This window comes from Protopterus annectens, chromosome 15.part0, assembly GCF_019279795.1.
Source record: "Protopterus annectens isolate FY-2018-M chromosome 15.part0, PAN1.0, whole genome shotgun sequence".
Lineage (NCBI taxonomy): Eukaryota > Metazoa > Chordata > Ceratodontiformes > Protopteridae > Protopterus > Protopterus annectens.
The window spans coordinates 485,013,554-485,035,434 of NC_056749.1; positions in this window are offsets into that span (position 1 = coordinate 485,013,554).

Sequence of the window (21,881 nt, forward strand, 5' to 3'; positions counted from 1 at the left end):
ACTTTTTCTATCTTTTCATTTGTATTTTATAGCTACTGATTTAGTAAATGATGTTATTGCATACCCTTTTGCTTTATTTTGACCTATAGGCAGACTGTATTGCATTGCGCTTTGTACTAATAATCATTAAATATTCATGTTTATATACATTGTATTGTATTGAAATTATTAACCCTGACAGTCTTTTTTTGGCTGTCTTCTGTCCCAGGTCATGCCTAAAATGGGCCTTTGGACTAGTGAACTCACCCAGTTAACAAATGTAAAAATAAATAAATAAAAAAAATAAATAACTCTGAGCTACTGTCTTTTGCTACGGAATAACACCAGATCATTAAACAAATAAAAATGTATGCTTCAGGAACATGTAGGTGCAGATTCCAAAATAATTATCTCTCTGGGCAAGGGGATGGCTTAAAAAATAAATTTCAAGCATCATATTTACAGTTCTGAGAGATGGTTTGCCTGCTTCCTCGAGTGATTTGTCTAAGCTACACAATGCATTTAGCTACAGCAGCATATATGCATCAAGACTGAAAGGAAATTTTTAGTTCTGTGACAGGCAGTAAGCACTTGACAGAATAACCTGCAGTCAGAGTGGGCAAACACGATCTGTACTCCAAAGCAGAAGTCTGTGTAATCATTGGACAGCTATACTTATCACTTGTATAGGATCTGTACTCCAAAGCATCAGTCTGTGTGATCATTGGATGGCTATTCTTATCACCTGTATAGGATGTTTACTCCAAAGCAGCAGTCTGTGTAATCATTGGATGGCTATTCTTATCACCTGTATAGGATGTTTACTCCAAAGCAGCAGTCTGTGTGATCATTGGATGGCTATTCTTATCACCTGTATAGGATGTTTCCTCCAAAGCAGCAGTCTGTGTGACCGTTGGATGGCTATTCTTATCACCTGTCTAGGATGTTTACTCCAAAGCAGTAGTCTGTGATCACTGGGTGGCTATTATCATATAGAATCTTTAGTCCAAAGTAGCAGTTTGTTTGATCACTGGAACACTATTCTTCACAGCGAGTTTCCTGACTGATCTTATCTACCTGAATGCCACAGAACATAAATGGTTACTATCCCATGCTGAAAGAGTTGGTACACAGTATTCTACACAACAAAGTTGTGTAATTTGGAAATCCTCTAGCATGCAATTGCTCATGTTCTGGATTTGCATATCATCCTTGATGCACATCCCAGTATTGTTAATCTGCACTAGTAGCAGACAGCAGCACAGAATACTTCTAGGACACCAGCCACCACCCTTAATGGAAACAATAGCATACTATCCATATTGGTATCTGAAATTCCCTGACAGGTACTGACAGAAGATAGCTAAGCATGTCATTATACTAACATTAACTTTTGGATCCTCTTCACATGACATACAAGGTCTGGGAGACGTTTACTTCTATAACACTATTTTCTTCTTTGGGTGTCGCTTGACTAAACTTTGCCATCTCATTATAATGCACTTTGTCCATGCCATGTTCCTTCAGCACATCCATACTTCAAATATTCCAGTTTCTCTGTGCTTTCCTCAGTATAGGAAGTCTTCCTATTCTCCTGTATGTCATTGTCCTCTGGGCATTACTAATATGAGTCATTTGCACAGAAGGCTATGGCGTAACATTATCTGTGCTTGGCAGATATGACTGCAGTGTGCCAGCACTCCTGGATGAAGAGGGACTGCCTTGCTGTGATCCTGATCTTCTGCCACTTATTTGTTTTGGAAGTAGTTTGGAAAGGGATAGGATCTCATTAGATGGTCTCTGTTTCTACCCAGATAATTTTGGAGGCTGGTCCATGACTTACAAATAAATATAAACCATTGTATAATAGGAATATACATATATATATATATATATATATATATATATATATATATATATATATATATATATGGGTCTACTTGAGATTACCGAAATCTCAGTAGACTGACACATGAAACACTGAGCCGAAAAGCTTGATGTGTCAGATGACCAACACGTCAGAATGCTGACTTCCGAATGGTGGACAGTTCAACTTGAGTGGGACAGGAAATCCACTGTTGTGGACATCGTAGTGCAATTACAGAGTTGGTATATTTAACGTATGGGGGGGTGAAGCACCCATGGGGGCTGCAGGGGGGTAGCCCCCCTGCAAGAATGTGAAATGTGAAGGTAAGTGTTTTAGATTTTTTTATTTGCAGTGCATGTTTTGTTTTAGTGGTAAGGGTTTAGTTTAATGTAGATGGTGGGCAGGGTGTGAGTGAGGGGGAACTAGGTAGTTTTATGTCGAGTGTTGTGTTTTTTCTTTTGTATGTTGTTTGTGTGTGTTGCTGTGTGTATGTTTTACGGAGGTGTGTTGGGGTTTTGAAGTGTCGATATTGTGTGTGTCGGGTATGTGCGGTCTCGGTGTTGTGCACTGTCGGTGTTGTCAGCTCGGTGTTTTGCATGTCAGTTATGTGGGATGTCGGGTAAGTGAAGTAGACCCATATATGGGTTTACTTGAGATTACCAAAATCTCAGTAGAATGACACACGAAACACTGAGTTGAAAAGCTCAACGTGTCAGATGACCGACACGTCACAATGCAGACTTCCGAATAGTCGACAGTCCAACTTGAGCAGAACTCTGCTCTTGTGGACCTTGTAGTACAATCTCAGAGTTGGTATATTTAAGTTACGGGGGGGGGTAGGGGGGACATAGTCCCCCTTCGAGAATGTGAAATGTGAAGGTAAGTGTTTTAGATTTTTTATTTGTACTGCATGTTTTGTTTTAGTGGTAAGGGTTTAGTTTAATGTAGATAGTGGGCAGGGTGTGAGTGAGGGGAACTAGGTAATTTTATGTGGAGTGTTGTGCTTTTTCTTTTGAATGTTGTGTGTGTTGTGTGTATGTTTTATGTTGATGTGTCGGGGTTTTGACGTGTAAGTGTTGTGTGTGTTGGGTATGTGCGGTGTCGGTGTTGTTGGCTCAGTGTTTTGCATGTCAGTTATGTGGGATGTCGGGTAAATGAAGTAGACCCATATATATACATATATATATATATATATATATATATATATATATATATATATATATATATATATATATATATATATATACACACACACACATACATACATACACAATACACACATGTGTGTGTGTGTGTGTGTGTGTGTGTGTATATATATATATATATATATATATATATATATATATATATATATATATATATATAATCCACAAACGCTCCAGCACTCATAAAAAATAAAAATGTAACAGCGGAAAAGTTTGACCGTTTTTATTTGGCAAATCTGCCCACAGATACACAGACCGGTGGCCGGTTTCGCTCACAGCGTCTTCAGTGTGCGTAGAATCACTGCCAAGGCCCGGATTATATCCCATAGTTGCTGCTAAGATTTAAAGATGCAGCTCCTATTTTTACTGAAGCTATTTTATATTTATATGTCAGAATGCCAAGTGCTGTATCCTAATAACCCCAACTATTAAACCAAAAATTACTAATTACACCCTAATAAGTCACTATGTGTAAATTTATATCCAACCTAACTCATATTTTAATAATTATAGATGCCTAATTATGAATACCACTATTATTAATACTCAACCTTGGATTTAACCTGGACTTAAATAGATGAAAATTGAAATATATACATATAAAATTACATATATATATATATATATATATATATATATATATATATATATATGACTATAAAGATTTAAATCCAATATACCCTACAGATTAGTCACCAATGGTCATTTAATCCTGGCTTAAACAAAGCCCCCAAATTCACTATCCACCTTCTCTCTTTCTGTGTCAATAATTCATGTCTCCTATAGTCACTGATATTGGGTATGTCTACCAAGTCCAATCCTATAAAAATAAAATGTGCTGTTGTGTGTGTTAATTTATGTTTGTATAAAGCACTCCTGGTGCGTTCACATTTTATGTCGCTAATATGTAGGGCAATTCTTTGTTTAAATAAACAAGAAGTTTGCCCCACATAAAAAGCACCACATTGACACACTGCCATATATATAAGCCAGGTGCTGTTGCAAGTAATAGAATAACGTATGTCGAAAACTCTTTTTGTATTGACTGAGGTAAAGGACTTGGTTTTAGCCATGACTTTGCAATATTTGCAATTGCCACAGAAAGTACTCCCCACAGTGACAATTTTATTAACCTTGTTTATTACTCCTTTTTTAAAAGTTGAAAAGTATTGACCCAAATTTTTTCCTCTTTTCTATGCATAATGACATTCCTTGTCTACATATCTACTGAAAAACCCATCAGATGTTAATATGTGCCAATGTTGAGCCAATATGTTTCGAATATGGAATGTATTACTTCCATAGGTTGTTATAAACCTTACATATTGACTACTGTCCCTCGGTTCCCTATCCATTAGTAACTATGTCCTGTCCATAGAAGACGCCTCATTATAAGCATGTTGGATGTATCTGTTGCCATATCCCCTATTTTGAAATCTATGTTTAAGTTCCTCTGCTTGTCTTTGGTATCGACCATCTGAAGAACAAATTTTCCTCACCCTTAGAAATTGGGACTTAGGTATATTTTGGATAGTGTGGGGTGGGTGGCAGCTATTTGCATAAAGAAATCCATTCTTAGAGTATGGTTTTCTGTATAGGTCTGTATATACAGTTCCAGTCTCACTTTTTATAACATTTACGTCCAAAAATTGGACCTCCTGAATGTGTATACCACCTATAAACTTGATATCATACCTGTTACTATTTAAATATTCCACAAATAGCTGCCATTGTTCTTCATTACCTCCCCACACTACCCAACAGTCGTCCAAATATCTCCGCCACATTATCAATGACTCCTTGAAACAATCAGGAATAGTATATATATATATTGTACTTCTAGATACCCCATAAAAAGGTCAGCATATGTGGGGGCAAATGTTGCCCCCATAGCCGTACCTTTTGTCTGTATATACCATACATTATTAAATGTAAAAGTATTATGTTCCAGGACTATCTGTAGTATTTTAATCAGAAATTCTTGTTCTTGTACTGAAAACAATCCTGACTGTGACATCCAATAATGTACTGCCTCAATACCACCCACATGTGGTATTGAGGTGTACAGCGACTGTACATCCAAAGTACCCAAATATTGTTCTGGTGTTACTACTATGTTTTCCATCAATGCCAAAAACTGTTGTGTATCACGTACTCTTGCTGTAACATATGGCAACAGTTTTTTTAACTTATGTTCTAAATACTCAGAAAGGGGTTCCGTTAAAGATCCCCTCCCTGCCACTATTGGACGTCCCGGTGGATTTATGATATTTTTGTGTACCTTAGGGACCATATAGAAGTATTGTGTTTTGGGGTCTTCCACTAATAACTGTCTCAACATTGACTGATCTATATTGTGAGAATGACAAGCTTCCACTAAGAATGTATCTATCAATTGTTTATGTTCTTGTATTGGATCCATTGTTAAACTCAGGTAGAATTCCTCATTAGACAACTGCCTATTAGCTTCTTTTAAGTAGTGCTCACGTTCCCAAATCACCACTGCACCACCTTTGTCTACCCCCACTATCACTATATCTGGATTGTTTCTCAAAGATATCAAAGCCTGTCGCTCTTCAATACTCAAGTTTTGAAAACCTGCTGTAAAAATTTCAGATTGCTTGAGATGTAAATCTTTGAGAATCACTTGTTCAAATGTTCTAATAGTACTGTGATAGGGGGGCATAAATTGTGATTTCTTAAACTTAAAGCCAATAGCCTCTCCCATGCCCAAAGAGGAATCTTTGTTAGAATACAAATATTTTAAATTCAACTGTCTACAGAAGCTTTTTACATCATTTACTATGTCAAACTGTGAGACAAAAAAAGAAGGTATGTATCCAAGGCCTTTATTTAACACACTGAATTCACTGGAGGAAAACTCATAGTTAGTAAGATTAATGACCAAATTATTGACATCATGTAATGAATCATAACTATTATGTCCATCTGGATCTACAACAGCAACATGTTGGCTTGGAATCTCTGTTGTACCACTTCGTCCACTTCTACGATGTTTTCTCCCTGCCCTTCTAAAGGGATTTTGTATCTTTTATTAACCGGTGATGATGGTTCAGATAATTCAGCCATCTCAGCTTCTGTGTCTGTATTCGACATACTGGATGAATGTTCCAAGCCACTAGTGACCACCTCTCTCCTTCTTAATATGGATTTTACCCTTTTCCTTTTGGGCCTAGGGACCTGTTTGTCTTCATTAAACCTCACTCCTTTCTTCTGTTTTTTCCAAGTGTACATTCGTGCTTGTTGAAAATCAGTTACATCCCTCTGGTATTTTTGCATCTTCCTTTTTGCTAACTCTTGATCATATTTCTCAATATCAGCTAGATATTTGGCATGCAAATTGTTGTACTCTGTGGTGTTAACAAATTTCTGAGTGGTTTCAAAACATTGCTCAAGTTTAACTAATAATGCAGGCAATTGATTTTCATATTGCTCTACTAAAAGCTGTATAAACATTGTTGAAGCTGTTGCTTGTATAGTCCTCCACTTCTTCATAAAGCCTTCATCTTGATTTCCCAGGCCTGGTTCTACATAAACCCGTAAGCCCCTTGGTATTATCTTAGCTGATAAATAGGCTTTCAACAATTTGCAATGCCATACACATGAACCTACTCGTTTAGAGGCTTCAGTTAAAGTTATGAAGCTATCAACAGCTTCTGCCGGTTTATTTGCAGAAGGTTGAGGAGCTATAGTAATATTGTTAGCCCCTACAAAGCACGCACTGTCATCCTTGTCAGCCGTTAGGCTTTTAATATAATTTAAAAAGTCCGTACCTTGTGCCATATTAGGGCTGATTTAGAAATGTTGCCACTGTCGTCTATTCCACTGTTACTAAGATACTGCGTTGCAAAACAAATGAATAGTCCCTTGAGCTCGTTTTCCAAAATACACAGTCTCCTGGCCCTCGCTGTTGTGATAATCCACCAAAAAATATTATAACTCACGTACGTGATGGTCCCAAATGAACCTTTGATGCCCAATGTCACCGTTCACTATAATACGTGTAGATACCATTCACAAATGGCTTTAAATTGCACAAACAGTCCCTTGGCTCTCACTGTGTTGGAAAAGATCTTCAAAGGAGAAAATAAAAGTATCACCATAAGTTTTACACAGTCCCAAAACAAGCATAAATATCACCTGTCATATTAGCGACTGTTTTTATCAAACTCCGCTCTGCAAACAGTTAAAAGTCTATTTACTCAACCTCCACTGTAATACAAATGGTCCCCAGGCCCTCGATGTAATAGGAATCCTCGGTAGAAAGTACCAGCACCTTAACCACTCGATCCCAAATAAGCAAATAGGTGCGCGGTACCAAATGGAAAGTGCCCGGACAGAAAAATATAATCCACAAACGCTCCAGCACTCATGAAAAAAATAAAAATGTAACAGCGGAAAAGTTTGACCGTTTTTATTTGGCAAATCTGCCCACAGATACACAGACCGGTGGCCGGTTTCGCTCACAGCGTCTTCAGTGTGCGTAGAATCACTGCCAAGGCCCGGATTATATCCCATAGTTGCTGCTAAGATTTAAAGATGCAGCTCCTATTTTTACTGAAGCTATTTTATATTTATATGTCAGAATGCCAAGTGCTGTATCCAAATAACCCCGACTATTAAACCATATATATATGCACACACACACACACACACACACACACACACACACACACACACATATATATGGGTCTATATTAGAACATCAAAGTTTCACAACTTCGAATGTTCTAATATCGACCCCTATTCAGCGAACGCTGAAAATAGCCAAGCTACAGAAAACAGAGTTTTTTCCTAGGGAAAGAATTCGATTGTCTGTTTCTGTCGCTTTGCTATTTTCAGCACTGTGGTGGAAAGTTACGGGTTGGGTTCAGGTAAGTGTGTGGTTGGGCACGGGTTAGGTCAGTTAGGGTTAGGGCAAGGTAAGTGTGCGATTGTGTAGACGTGAGGGTTAGGGCAGGTTAGGTGAGTTAGGGTTAGGGCGCGGGTCAGGTAAGTGTGCCATTGTGTGGACGTGAGGGTTAGGGTGCGGGTGAGGTGAGTGTGCGGTAGTGACGGAACTTAGGGTTAGGGTTTGGGTTAAGGTAAGTGGATAGATAGTGGTGTATGTACAGTTTAGTGTAGGGTTAGATGTAAGAGTTTAGGTGTATGTGTGTGGATTGCTATTTGTTTGGTGTGCTTGTGTTGTGTGTATGTGTTTCAATCCAGCAAATTTTTTTCCCTAGGAAAACATTCACTGTTCTGCATGTTCAATGTTTTCAGTGTTCACTGAATTGGGGTCGATATTAGAACATTCAATGTTGTGAAACTTAGAGGTTCTAATATAGACCCTATATATATATATATATATATATATATATATATATATATATATATATATATATATATGTTCGAAAATATCTAAAAATGAGATAACCAGCTAAACGGACTATATGTTAAAAATGAAAAAGAGAGAGACTTGCTTGGCTACAAGCATCTGCATTACCAGCTGAAGCTAAGTGAAACTTGCAGTTGTGAATTTTAGTATTTTGTTAAGTACAAAGTTGCAGTTTTAAAATTACTGTATTTTCTAATTGTGTGTTTCTGAACAGTGTGATGTGTGTCTCTCTGCAATTAATTTGCTATAGAGGGGTGTTGGTATCACTTCTTTGTTATCTGATATTTAATAACCTAGGCGGATTAATCTGTACTTTAAGTGCTAGCCACAAAGTTTGAGACATCATTTTATGCTCAACTCCTGAGAGACTTGCTTGGCTACAAACATCTGCATTACCAGCTGAAGCTAAGTGAACTTGCAGTTGTGGATTTTAGTATTTTGTTAAGTACAAACTTGCAGTTTTAAAAGTACTGTATTTTCATTTTTTCTGTTTCCTAATTGTGTGTTTCTGAACAGTGTGCTGTGTGTGTCTCTCTGCAGTTAGTTACCCACCCACCCTCCTGTTCTTATGTTGGTGGCTCTGGAATTGCCAGCCCCTCCTGTACGTCTGTATTAGAACACTCCTCCTGGGTCCATCTCATTTGCTCACTTAACTGAGTACAGTGAGATCATATTCTGAGTCTAGTGTTCACTCTACTTAATACAGAGAGAAGATTTGAGAAGGCCAGCCCACTTAGGTTCTTTCTTCCTCTCTTGTTGTACTTTAAAAAAAAAAAAAAAAAAATGTTTGCACTTTTTTCATTTGCTTTTGCTGTAGTTGTGTTTCCTCCTACTCTATTTTGCTTTTCATAAAAGTACTCAATTTTATTTATTATGCTGCATTTATTACTGCTTGGTCGTAGCTTGATTAAATGGTTTAAGCTCTTGGGCTTCATACAGGCTGTTTTACATTAAGGTTTGTGGTCTGCACTGTTGTGGCAGGACAGGTAGCTTACATCCTTCTAAGCTGGGAATTGCTGATTGAAGGCCCAGTGTCTGCTATTCTAAAAGTATATTAGTTTTGGCTTAAGCACTTGGGCTTCAGGCCAGTTATTCTACATTAAGAAGGTTTGTGGTCTGCACTCTTGTGGGAGGAGAGGCTGGATTCTGCCCTTCTGAGCTGGGAATTTCTGGTCACAGGCTTATTGTGACTGCTTATTTGTACTGTTTCTTTCTGAAATTGGTGCACTTTGTTGCTGTAGCATAGACCAGCTTCAAGTCTGCTGAATCTAACTTTGTTTGTATAACTTGAGGCACTGATCCAGGCCATCTTTTTTTTGGAGAAGTTTTCCCTTGCACCCTAGTAAGCAGGGGTGTGCAGTTAGAACTTGTCTGATTGAAGACTGCTGGAACAGGGCTAAGTTTTTAGCTTTTTTCTGGTTAATTGGGTAACTTGTTTAAATCAGTTTGTTTGTTTTCTATTGTTTATATATATATATATATATATATATATATATATATATATATATATGTGTGTGTGTGTGTGTGTGTGTGTGTATATATATATAAAATTGCACTTTATTCATCTGCTTTTACTGTATTTGTGTTTCTTCTTACTTTATTACTGGGGGCATTGACTACAATTCTGATCTGTGAAATATAACTATAATTATCCCTTTTCTGTGCTTTTAAACTGTTTTTTTTTTAGTGTATCTGCTTTATTTTCTGAAAATTAGGAGGTAATCCCCTGAAATCTGAAGAAGAAGAAATAAAGGATCTAGGGACCCAAGTGGATAGTCAGCTTTCCTTTGATAACCATGTTGCCAAAGTGGTTAGAAAATCCTTCTATGTGACCCATCTGATCACGAAAGGGTTCGCATCAAGATCTAAGGATGTAATGGTGCCCCTCTACTCTTCCCTCATCAGACCCATTATTGAGTACAATGCACCAATTGGAATGTACCTGGCTAGACATCTCCAGCAGCTGGAGAGACCACAAAGGTACCTAACCAAGAGGGTTACTGGCCTCAAACAGTTGCCCTATGCAGCATGATTGAAAAAGCTAAGACTGTTCTCTTATGCATACCGCTTTCTCAGAGGCGATCTCTGTCTAACGTACAGAGCCATGTCCAAACCAGAATTGTTGAACATGCTCCGTCTTAGCAAAACCAAATCTACTCGAGCTACACGCTCTAGGGATATAAACCTCAACACAACAATCAATAGAACATGCTGGAGGGATAGATTCCCTTCGCAGAGACTTCCCTTACTATGGAACAGGGTCCCGATCTACATAAGACAGAGCCCCTCACTATCACTCTTCAAGAGGAACCTTGATGAGTGGATGGGTAACAGAAAGTTCACACCGGGGATCACATCAACAGCACTACTAGATAGGGGCCAAGGGTACTAGCTGCTAGTACAAGGGTCTAGGGAACTACTAAAGGGACGGTGAATACCGCACAATGTGGCTGGGCTAATATATGCCTTCGGGCAGATAGCCCAGTACCAACCTATGAACCTATATATATACTTGTTTCCCGCCTTTCTAAGCTAGTATAGTCCAGTTTTCAGGTTAGTGCTGAATTCAGGGCTGTGTTACAAATCTCTGTGTTTAACCATACCTTACTTGGGTAGAAGGAAGTTTCTCTGTTCACCTGTGAGAGAGGGGAGCTTTGAGCAGCCTCTCTGTCCCTGGAGGAGTGGTTTCAGCCCAGAAATTTGAAGTTTATTGGCCATTTTTGGCTAATTTCTATCTCTTTCATTTCCCTGCTATAAATACCATATTTGCCCAGTTTTGGGCGCCGGGCAGCACTGCTTAGCTAGGGTAAAACTATTCCTGGGTCCACATAGTCTCCTCTTCAATTTTTCCCTTGGAAGTAGGCAAACTTTCAACTTAAGCACTCAAGCCATTCATTTCTCAGCCCGGCACTTGCTCAAAACTTATAGCAAGCACTTATAAACCCTAGCACTAGACCCTCCTGTACTGTACAGAAGGACAAGGTTCTCTATTCGACCTTACCAGCCATCCAGTAAAACAGTTCCCTGTACCTGTCCAAGCATGTCCAAAGGGCAGTTTCAGGTGTACTCTGCAGACAACTGGTGAATCTGGGCATTTTGAGGCAATGTTACAACTGCATCATGTACACAGGCAACCCCCTCATCCTACCACCAAACAGTAATACATGCAAGAGATGCAGTTATACAGCCAAACTAGAGGCTAAGCTCTCTCAACCCAAGACTGGATCAGACAGTCAAGAGGAGAAGGGAAATACTTGCATCACACCACCAGTCTTACATAGACCCATTAAACCAGCACCGGCAAAAAGCACACATAAATACACAAAAACATACTCGGAGGCTCTAAATAAAAATCTGCAAAACCAACAGAGACCTCCAAAGCAAACATCCAAGCAACCTCCACCCCCAACACAAACCATGAAACACATACTTCACAAAATCAGTGTGCCATGCAGTCACAGCCCTTAAGGCAAAATAACATATCCAACATACTAGTAATAGGTGACTCTATAGTCAGTCACACTGACATCCAACTCACTAGGCTGAATAAAGAGAAGGTTACTGTTAGCTGCCTGTCAGGTGCCAGGATACACCACATAACACAAGCACTCAGGTCACTCCAGAACAAGTACAAATATGATTGTCATTGTCCATGTTGGTGTGAATGACCTGAGCCGTACCTCCCTGGACTACATGAAAAGAGACATGGAAGAGCTCTATGATCATGTAGCCCAGGCCAGTATGACCCTGACTCTGAGCAGCATCCTGCCTTCACCAAAAATGATACCATGGTATAAAGAAAAAAATCTCAATTTCAACAATTGGCTAAGTTTCTGGTGTCATTTAAAGGGGATCCAGTGTCTGTCCACCTGGAATGACATGCTCGACAAACCACACTGCTTCTCTAGTGATGGCTTGCACCTGTCACCCTTAGGCTTTCGAATACCTGCCAAGGCTCTTGCCACCCCCATAGTGCCTTTTTTAGGCAAGGCTCAAAAGACAAACCCACCGCCGTAAATAGCACAAGTAACAAAAAACTGATGCCAATGCCACTACTCAATGCCAGAAGTCTAAACCTCAAAATGCACGCACTCGAGGCATTCCTCAGTATGGAGAAAACTGATATATGTGCAGTAACAGAAAGCTGGTTTAAGGCTCCAGACAGCACCCCAGCACTACCAGACTACAACTCATACCATACATTTCAGCCACAGAACCCAAACCAAAATAGAAAAGGCAGGGGCATATCCATATTTGTCAAGGATACCCACACCTCCAGGTTAGTGGTACAGCATGATGCTTCAGAGATCATCCACATGTAACTAACAATGGGCAAAACTGCAATTCAAATTGTAGCTTGCTAAAGATCACCCACCATGTCCCAGGACCTCCATTCCGCATTTCTGGAAACACTGGGAAACATAAAGGTCCTACCAAACACCCTAATATTGGGTGATTTCAATTACCCAAACATTAACTGGGAGAACTACTCAAGTACTAACTTCCTTGCTCAACTTTTTCTAGAATTTATAAACTCAAACACCCTGGCTCAAGTGGTCAACACTCCCACCAGAGGTGACAACATATTGGACCTGGTCATCACCAACATGGGCGACCAGTGTTCCACACCAGAGGTCAACCCCTCGCTGGTTAGATCTGACCATAAACAAATCACTTTGGATATCCATATTCCTCCCCCACCCCTGGGCAAGAAAGCCACCATGAAAAACTTTTCACAAGCAAACTTCACATTACTTAAGACCAAGGTGGAAAGTTTCAAAGCCCCCATGCTGAAGGATAACAGTGTCCAAGCTGCAAAATCCTTTACTAATGCAGTCTACGAGCAGCTGCAGGAATGCATGGATTGTGCCATCCCAAGCAAAACCAAGACTCTCTCCTCCAAAAAAAGGAATCCGGTCTGGTGGACTCCTGCCATAAACAAGCTATACAATAGAAGGAGGAAACTAGTACAGAATAGAGTAAAATCCCAAGAAGGGAAGACATTCCTGATCAGTATCAGCAAGAAACTACGATTCCTCATAAAATCATCCAAGGTGAGCTTTGAAAGAAAAATTGCCAAGGACTCCAAAGATAACCACAAGGCATTTTTTAGCTATGTCAAGAATCTAAGTGACAATACACAGATCTGCTTGGAGTTAGTGCAGAATGGCACAAAATACATTGAACCGACTGATATCGCCAACATCCTGGCAGACAGGTTCAGCGCAAACTTCACCCCCTTCTTACTCCCAAAAGGGCCCATAACCATACCAGAAGAATGTAGAGTCCCTGAAATCACAGACACTCAGGTTAAAACAGCCCTCTCCAAAGCCAAAAACTTAGCATCAATGGGACCGGACAGTGTTCCAGGCTGCGTCCTACATGAGCTTAAAGATGAACTAACCCCTCACCTAAACACACTGTTCAAACTCAGCTTCTCCACAGGCTACATACCCATAGAGTGGCACACAGCAACGGTTATTCCGCTCCACAAAGGTGGAGCCACAACAGACCCCGGGAACTATTGCCCTATAAGCCTGGCTAGCTTGGTCTGCAAGGCTATGGAGCGCATCATCATGGAATGCATTAACAAAGATATTGGGAACCTCTAAACACTGGATCCTACCCAGTTTGGCTTTGTTAAGGGCAGATCATGCCTCCTAAACCTGGTGGACTTCTTGAGTTACCAAGGCTATAGATGAGGCAAAGGTGGTACACACAGCCTACCTAGATCTCGCTAAGGCCTTCGACACCATTCCCCATTCTGGTATTATAGACAAGCTCACCAGCCTGAATATAACCCCCTACGTCACAAGATGGGTTGCCAACTGGCTCACAGACAGAACCAACATGGTGACAGTTGCGGGAGCTAGGTCCGTCTCTAAACTGGTTACAAGTGGTGTAACCCAGGACTCAGTCCTAGGACCCCTACTGTTTGGCATATACTTCTCAGAGGTGCAGGCAAGCACAGGAGGACTATGGCTGACCAAGTTTGCAGATGACTGCAAACTAGGGGCTATAATTGATTCTCCAGCTGACACAGACATCCTCCAAAAGGGTGTCACTGAGATGGATACCTGGTGTCAAAATCATGGCCTCAAGCTAAATGCCAAAAAGTGTATAGTCATCCCCTTTGGAAAAAAACAAAGTACCCACAAACTACCACATAGGTGGCAGTCCCCTAAATATGGAAGATGTAATAAGGGATCTGGGGACCCAAGTAGATAGTAATCTCATCTTTGATAATCACATTGCCAAAGTGGTTAGAAAATCCTTCTATGTGGCCCACTTGATCACAAAAGGGTTCACATCCAGATCAAAAGAGGTCATTGTGCCCCTCTGCTCATCACTCATCAGACCCATCTTAGAGTACAATGCCCCATTTGGGATGTACCTTACAAGACACCTGCAACAGCTGGAAAGACTACAGAAGTACCTCACCAAGAAGATCAGTGGCCTCAAACAGATGCCCTATGCAGCTCGACTGAAGAAACTCCAGTTGTACTCGGTTGCATACCGCCTACTCAGAGGTGATCTCTGCCTGAAATACAAGGCCATGTCCAACCCAGAATTGATGGATATGCTCCACCTAAAGAAAACCTTATCCCCTCGAGCCACACGCTCTAGGGAGCTAAACCTCACCACAACAATAAATAGGATGTGCTGGAGGGATAGATTCCTGTCCCAGAGACTTCTCATGCTTTGGAACAAGATCCTAATCTACATTAGGCAGAGCTCCTCGCTAACACTCTTCAAAAGAAACCTTGACGAGTGGATGGGAAACAGAAAGTTTACCTCGAGGATCACTTCAGTGGCTCTGCTGGACAGAGGCACAGGGAACTAATCTAAGGGGACGGCGAAAGCCAACACATTCTGGCTAGGGTTATAAATGCCTTTGGGCAGATAGCCTAGTTCCCACCTATGAACCTAATAAACCAAAAAGGACATCCATCTCCCAAAGTAATACATTTATTCAATAAACTTGAACACTCCCAAGCTTTTGAGTATAAGACTGTTTTTCAATTCAACAGTTTAAAACATCAGTTCAGCATTTATATAACAAATTAAAAATCACAACCAGCCTACCAACTGAAACTAATTAATTTAGTAAAATGTTAACCCTTTAATCACCAATAAAACCACATGACATAAATAATATAAGAGCAAAATAAAAATTCTCATACAGCATTAAATAATAGAATGTTTTAACTTAAGTATAGGCTTAATACTATTTATCGTATTTAAACCAGGTGGGGCATCTGCCCTAAAATAATTTATCCATTTGTATTCCACTGCTTCTGTAGCAGTAACAATATCCCCACCCCTATGATTCAAGTCTATCTTTTGTAGCACTCTAAACTTAAAGAAATGTTCATTTCCATAGTACTGAATGTACTTATATAAAGCATTTGTGTCTAATTTTCTACGTACCTCCGAGATATGTGATACTGTCCTAGCTTTTAACTTATTATTTATTTTACCTATATAAAAGGCTGAACATTTCCCACAATTAGCAAGGTAAATCACATTTTCAGTGTGACAAGTAGCAAATGTTTGGAAAACACAATTCTTTTTAGAAATTGGGTCAATAAATTCTACATCAGTGTCAGCTACATTTATAGCAGGGTATAGTCTGTTTCTTACTCACTATGTTTTGTTTTCATGTGTTCCACTTAAATTCCTTGTAACACAGCAATTGTTTAAGGGTTTTATCTGTTTTATATATAAAACATGGTCTTTCTGTAATAATCTTACAAAGTTCATTATCTGAGCATAACATAGTCCAATTTTTCTCTATAATATTCTTTATTTGTTGTGTACGCCTATTATGTTTTGTACTATAGCTAAGAGACCAGTTCATATTAGCCATTACATCTTTTTTATTAACAACAGGTTGGTTGTTATACAAATATGGATAAGCCATTCCATCACATTCGGAGACCACATATTCGATAGTCTCCTTAACTAAAGCCTATACTTAAGTTAAAACATTCTAGTATTTAATGATGTATGAGAATTTTTATATTGCTGTTATATTGTTTTTTATGTCATGTGGTTTTATTGGTGATTAAAGGGTTAACTTTTTACTGAATTAATTAGTTTCATTTGGTATGCTGGCTGTGATTTTTAAATTGTTATATAAATGCAGAACTGACTTTTTGAACTGTTGCATTGAAAAAGAGTCTTACACTTGAAAGCTTTGCAGTGTTGCAGTTTAGCAAATAAACTTATTACTATGTGAGATGTCATCCTTATGGTTTATTGTTTTTATATATAGATATATAAGCCTTTTGTTTTTATTTCTATTGTTCCCTGTCTTTTTCTGTGTTGTGTTAAAGTTATTTTTTAGTTATTGTGAGTATAACAGAAATATACCATGTTAGGGTGTGGTCTACTGGGATTTAATCAAACTCATTATGTGCATTTAGTCACTTGGGCTTTGCCTTTGCAAGCAAACCATACTAGTCAGAAGCAAATCCAGTGTAAACCATGCCCAAAGGAGAATTATTTGTGAAATATTTACTCCTTTAAAATGCAATTTTTAGTCTACGTGCAGTATGGTTTTTAAGATTTTACGTTGGAAGTATTTTAAAAAAATGCAGCAAAGTTATGTACAAATTTTCAGTGTCCCTTACATCTCCAAACTTGTCTTCAGTTAAAGGCATAGTCCTGATTCACATAGCTCTGTTACCTAAAATGTTTGGAGTTTTATCTTACAATGTATTTACTTTACAGTATGCAGTAAAAATTTACCCTGCCCCATTACTATCACTGTAATGTTTATCATAGTATGTTTGTTATGTTTGTTATCAGAGTTGGCAGACATTAATTTACAATTGAAAAGCAGTACAAGTCATAACTGGTAGAAATTGTTTTTCTTCGTTTAATTGCTTCACAGTGCACAACACTAGGATAACGTGAAACATAAATGTTGTTCAAGAAGAATGGAGAGTTGTGCAGTCTCGTCAAATGTTTTGTAGCTATTAAGGTTACCCATTGATGTACATTTCCTTATATGACATATATTACAGTCAGTCCTCTGTAGTCACTTGAAGGTTCCAGACTTGGTGGATCTTGCTGTCTCGTTATTTTTTTTGAGCACACTTTGATCTTTTTATATAGACCACAACGTATTTAGCACAATTCGTTTAACAATATGAGATCAGACATTAGACTGCAAGTTGTCAGTTTCATCAGCTTCACTTTCAAAATGTGCAACACTGTATGGGAAATTAAACCGGTTGAAGAGCATAGGAAATTTAAATAACACCAGTGTCTTAAAGATATACCCACCTTACAGCAAACTTTTTTGGAACCCAGACACTTGCATTATGTAACACGTCAGACACACACATGTATGCTCACACACACAAACACACAAATGTTTTAAACAGATATCCTTCAAAATATCACTTTTTAACTGAAGAACTTTGTTTTAAATGCTTTTCTCAATAACGACAAAGCTATAACACTTGATTAGTGGAGTGAAATGAATCATCTCAGTGCATTTCAATTACTTTTGATTATGTCATATCTGGTAATGCATGTTAGTATATGAAATGCCTGAATATTTAACTGGCTTTCATGAAAAAATCTTCTAAATCTTTAATATGTAGGGGATTCTGTGGTCTGTAGTGGTGCTTTTGATATATTATGGACTTCTTCCTGTGTTAACTCTCTGTTTGTCAGGATTACCTTATTTAACTCTGTTATTTGGAAACAGATCTTGGAACACCTCTTGGGATATCCCTCTGGGCAATTTCATGGCAGCCTCCTTGTCTCTGAAGCCATCATAGTGATGGACTCTATGTTCCATACATTAACTGACTCATATTCATTTTAAACAGATATCTCTTACTTTTAAGTAGATTTTTACCTGCAGTACACTCAACAGGAGGAACCTTTGTGGTTCACATTGCTTTAAAACAACCTCCTTTGGTTGCTTCTCACTAGAATCCTGCAGACTTCTCACTGTGTCCCTTAGTTGTAGAGATGGCAGAAGCTTTGTGTATTGATCATAATTAAAGTTCTGCCTAGACTAGCTTTTTTTAGGTTCTTTTTGCACTTGAAGTTAATTTATAGAAGTCAGTAAATACATAGAAATTATAAACATTAAAATGAGCTCAAAATAGACTTGGACCTTGCACTGGAGTGTTTATTTAGGTGAACTATAAGTGAGTATTCATAATAGTCACTGTTAATACTTTGATTTCTTCAGAAGGTTTTTGAAAGTCTAGACTTCTTTATATACTCTTGGCCATTAGGCTGTGCATTGATACTTGATAACATGTTGAAATGCCTGCTCCTCTGAAAAGTGCCCTTCACTGTATGGTTGCATATTGCAGATCATTATCTGATATAATCAAATGCCTTGCAAATACTGATTTCTGTACATTGATCACACCTCTTTTCAAAGTATCTATTAACTTCATGGCCTCAAAAAAATTTAAATAATAGTCAATACAGATCAGATACAAATAGTCTTTATAATGAAATTAATTTGTTTCAGATTTACTCCAAGATGTTTTTGTCATCAAATAAGAAATAATTCTTGTCTTGGATTGTTGTTGTGGTAAACATTGCTTGCAATCGAAATTTGAACATCCTGTTCTATTTGCACAGACATACCTACTTAATTAATGCATCACAAGCTCTTCATTTATACCACACAGTTCCCAAGTGATTCTAGCATTTGCATGCCAACATATGTTTATTTATTGATTAGGCATTGTCAACCATCCTTGCATAGCTACTGCTTGAAGCATTTCCATCTCATGATCATTGTAGTACATTGCTGAAACTAATATAACTATGTTTAGTCAATGGCAACTGTGTAATTATCTGGCCGATGTTTAATTCATCATCAAACAATCCTTGCAGCTCTGATAAATATGACCGACTCAGAATATCAGCTATGTTGGCCTACTTCAACAGTGTAGTACATCACCCATGATCTACCACAGCCAACTGTAGCACTTCCCAGTAATCTGAATGTCCTATGTAGAAGGCTGAACAACTTGTACTTCCAGTCTAGGGGCTTTGTCTTCTCACTCCTTATTTCTGAATAAGTTACCTCTGAGGTTGCCTCAGCTTGGGGGAACTTATTACTGTCTAATCTTGTAATACTATTTCCCCAAATTCACTACCTGTCCTCATGTAGACAGCTCAGACAACATATATCTATATCTATCTATCTATCTATATATATATATATATATATATATATATATATATATATATATATATATACACACACACACACACACACACACACACACACAAACACTTTGCATGATCGAAAGCCTGAATACTTGAATGTTGTTTTCACTAAGATGAAACTAATGAAAAATAAATCCTGAACTGTGCATTTTTCCCAGGGCAAGTAAACACTTGTCCAAAACTTCATGAAAACGCACTGTAATATTTGAAACCCACCTTGGTAAGGGACTACACCCCCACACCCCCTAACTATATATACCAACTCTAGGATTGCACTACAGTGGGGAAAATAGCTTATTTCCCCATGTTGGGCAAGTATCTACATGCCCTGGGAAAAACTGCACAGTTCAGCATTTCAGTTTTCGTTATTTTCATCTCCTGAAAATAACATTTGAGTATATGGGCTTTCGACCAGGCAAAGTATGCCCATGCCCAGTATGTTATCTGACCACATATAAGTTGTGTTTTTGGCCTTGGTTAGTACCCTGAGATTTGAGGGGAGTATAGATGCAGGTATGTGATCTGGGAATTTAAGAGGGGAGGGGGGGTTAAGTTTGAACTAAATTTGCTCACTAGTAGATTGGCTATGTTTTCTGGTCTGAGTATGTCATGTCCTTTACTGTTTTCTGGTCTGAGTATGTCATGTCCTTTACAATTAGCTCTGTGCAGTGCTCTGTATTGATTCTACTTTGTAGTTATCCTTCACCTGAATGGCTGTTTTTACCTCATATCTGACTTTGGTTGATTCAATCTGAATCCAGAGTTTCTTGTTAAGTTTAACAAGAGTTAGTGGCAAATTGAGAGTTAAATTTAGTTTTGAGTGCGATTTTTTATTGCAGCGTTTGTTTATTTTAGGGTTCTACTGTGGAGGTTATTTTTACATTTGGCATTATATTTACTCCTGAGAAGGACAGATGCATCTGTGCAGCTATTTACATGTGCATCAAATGTGGCAGTAAAGGATTCTGCATAAGCAGTGGGGTCTTCAAGATGGAAGGGGCTTGTGAATTTTGTCAGGTCATCAATCAGTTTTAGTAGACTGACCTTGGCATATTCTCTGAATGCTGAGGTATTGGAATATGCTTCCAGCTTCAGTCTTAAGGAGAATATGACTAATTTGTGGCTCATTTTGACCATGGATGATGATGTTGTTGGAAGGAAGCTGCTCACTACTGGTAAGGACTAAGTCCCAGATTTTATCACCCCTGATTGGGGTGTGGACTACCTGGTCCAGACAGTTTGTACTGATAAAATTCAGAAATTTCTAGGCATGTCTGTTTGAGTATGTGTAGGTCTCCCAGTTAATGGAGGGGTAGTTGAAGTCTCCTAGGAAAATGTTATTTGGCTTAATGTATATCCATACCGGTTACGTAGGAGGTACGGGCTGAGGGGGGCATAGAGGTGGTGTTGTAATTAACCATGATATGATAAAGGGAATTTATTAATAGTGAACTGGACATGGAGGAGTTCCAGGTCATTATATATAGTCTAATGAGTCTGGAAGTGGCATTATTTTAAGAAGATGGAGACACACTGCCCCTTTAATGTGATCATCTAATGTAGGGATCATACAGTGTGGAACACAGCAACATTTAAAGCAATATTTTCACTTAAAACAGCTGTTGGGAAATTGCTTATGACAATTTATGATATTCTGTGCAGGACATTCAGTTACACATTCTCAGATATGTAATATTAGCCAGATTTAATGTTAAATTATGTGAATGATGTATGTAAAATGAAAGAAATAATGGAAGCCATTTATCTTTTTGCAGAATTTAAGCACTACTTACTTCCTTTCTGCATTGTAATCACATGCAGTGTGACCAATTTATGCACATCAACTTGTTTTAGTCTGGCCACTTCTAATTGTTTAAGCAATTTAAAACTTTTTTTTCTCTGTGCTTCATTACTACCTGCATCACAGTTTATAAACTTTCCTCTTTAAATACTTAATCCTGGCATATTTGAAATAAACTTGGAAAGATACAGTATCATACCAAGAAATCTCATTTATGTTTGTTTATTCATTGGAGGAGGAATTTGTTTTATAGATCTGACCTTCTCAATATCTTGTTTATTAAAACTTTTGACATGAAAATGTAACCCATATGTGAGCTCTGTTACTTTTATTTTGTGCTTGCTTGTGTTCAACATGTGGTTGTCTTCTAAATCTTATTAACTCATCCTAATCATCATTAGTTGTGCATAA